Source organism: Pongo abelii, chromosome X (genome assembly GCF_028885655.2).
Source record: "Pongo abelii isolate AG06213 chromosome X, NHGRI_mPonAbe1-v2.0_pri, whole genome shotgun sequence".
NCBI lineage: Eukaryota > Metazoa > Chordata > Mammalia > Primates > Hominidae > Pongo > Pongo abelii.
Genome location: NC_072008.2, coordinates 45,961,661 through 45,964,145, shown reverse-complemented (window position 1 = coordinate 45,964,145; position 2,485 = coordinate 45,961,661). Strand labels below are relative to the sequence as shown.

The 2,485-nt window shown below is 50.1% G+C and overlaps 1 pseudogene; it reads left to right on the top strand.

The window, feature by feature from the left end:
* Nucleotides 1-610: 610 nt before the first annotated feature.
* On the top strand, nt 611-2,240 carry LOC100456701 (keratin, type II cytoskeletal 8-like; annotated as a pseudogene).
* Nucleotides 2,241-2,485: the final 245 nt, after the last annotated feature.

Here is a 2,485-nt window from a genome sequence, read left to right as displayed (position 1 = left end):
AACAGATTCAGTGCAATTGCAACCCAAACCCAGCAGGCACGTGTGTGTGTGTGTGTGTGTGTGTGTGCGCGTGTAACTTGACAAAAAGATTTAAAACAAATATGAAGGAACAAAGTGTAAAAATAGCCAAGACACCCCTAAAGAGAAAATATCCTTACTGGATACCAATAATTACCTATAATACTTATGGCAGTATATATAGTATTGATATAATGATAGACTAATGGACAGAATAAGATGCCTAGAAACAAACCCTGCCCAACTTTACACTGCCTAAAAGGAAGATATCAATATAAGGACACAGAAAGATTTACAGCAAAAAGGATTAAAAAGTATGTACCAAAAGAAAATAAGGTAGCCAAAATAATATTATCCAACATGTAATTCAAGGCATGAAGAATTGTTTGAGATAGAGATATTTCATACCAATAAATAGGAGAAACTAATAAAAACTATTATTGTATACACCCAATAATATACCTGAAAAGTGTATAAAGCAGAAATGTACAGAAATAGAAAAATCCATAATTAATATTAACAAACTTATCAGTGCCTGATAGTACAAGCAAATGAAAAATATAACAGTAAAGATATTGCAGTTGCCCACCAAGAAGCAGCTTCTCTGCTCCTTCTGGAATCTCCGCCTGGTTCAGCCTGCCTGCCTCCACTCCTGCGTCCACCATGTCCACCAGGGTGATCCAGAAGTCCTACAAGGTGCCCGCCTCTGGCCCCCGGGCCTTCAGCAGCCGCTCCTACACAAGTGGGCCCGGTGCCCACATCAGCTCCTCAAGCTTCTCCCAAGTGGGCAGCAGCAGCTTCCGGGATGGCATGGGCGGAGGCTATGGTGGAGTCAGTGGCATGGGAAGCATCACCACCATCACGGTCAAGCAGAGCCTGCTGAGCCCCCTTCACCTGGAGGTGGACCCCAACATCCAGGCTGTGCACACCCAGGAGAAGAAGCAGATCAAGACCCTCAACAACAAGTTTGCTTCCTTCATCGACAAGGTACAGTTCTGGAGCAGCAGACCAAGATGCTGGAGACCAAGTGGAGCCTCCTGCAGCAGCAGAAAATGGCTCAGAGCAACATGGACAACATGTTCGAGAGCTACATCAACAACCTTAGGCGGCAGCTGGAGACTCTGGGCCAGGAGAAGCTGAAGCCTGAGGCGGAGCTTGGCTACATGCAGGCATGCAGGGGCTGGTGGAGGACTTCAAGAACAAGTATGAGGATGAGATCAATAAGTGTACAGAGATGGAGAATGAATTTGTCCTCATCAAAGATGTAGATGAAGCTTACATGAACAAGGTAGAGCTGGAGTCTCGCCTGGAAGGGCTCACTGACCAGATCAGCTTCCTCAGGCAGCTGTATGAAGAGGGGATCCGGGAGCTGCAGTCCCAGATCTCGAGCACATCTGTGGTGCTGTCTATGGACAACAGCCGCTCCCTGGACATGGACAGCATCACCGCTGAGATCAAGGCGCAGTACGAGGAGATTGCCAACCGCAGCTGGGCTGAGGCTGAGAGCATGTACCAGATCAAGTATGAGGAACTTCAGACGCTGGCTGGGAAGCATGGGGATGACCCGGGGCATACAAAGACTTGAGTTCTCCGAGATGAACATCAGCCCGAACATCAGCTGGCTCCAGGCTGAGATTGAGGGCGAGCTTCCCTGGAGGCCGCCATCGCAGATGCCAAGCAGCGTGGGGAGCTGGCCGTTGAGGATGCCAAGGCCAAATTGTCCGAGCTGGAGGCCGCCCTGAAGCGGGCCAAGCAGGACATCGCGCGGCCTCTGCGTGAATACCAGGAGCTGATGAATGTCAAGCTGGCCCCTGGACATAGAGATCGCCACCTACAGGAAGCTGCTGGAGGGCGAGGAGAGCCGGCTGGTGTCTGGGATGCAGAACATGAGCACCCATAGGAAGACCACCAGCGGCTATGCAGGTGGTCTGAGCTCCGCCTATGGGGGCCTCACAAACCCCGGCCTCAGCTACGGCCTGGGTTCCAGCTTTGGCTCTGGTGCGGGCTCCAGCTCCTTCAGCCGCACCAGCTCCACCAGGGCCGTGGTTGTGAAGAAGATCGAGACCCGTGATGGGAAGCTGGTGTTCCAGTCCTCTGACATCCCTCCCAAGGGAACAGCTGCGGCAGCCCCTCCCAGCCTGCCCCTCCTGCGGCTGCCCCAGAGCCTGGGAGGGAGGCTGCTGTGCAGGGGAGCACAGGGAACGGGAGGGAGGCTCACCTGAGGCTCAGCGCTAGCCCTCAGCCCATTCGAGGGGGAGTTTACTGCCTGAGGACGCCATATCTGCTTTTTTTTTTTTTTTTTTTTTTTTTTTTTGTCCAAAATAAAACCTCAGCTAGCTCTGCCAAAAAAAAAAAAAAAAAAAAAGATATAGCAGTCAAGAATAACAAAATTAATACAATTGAGTTAATTGACATGTATACAAAACTGTGGCCAACAATAGAATACACATTTTTATCAGTGAACTTG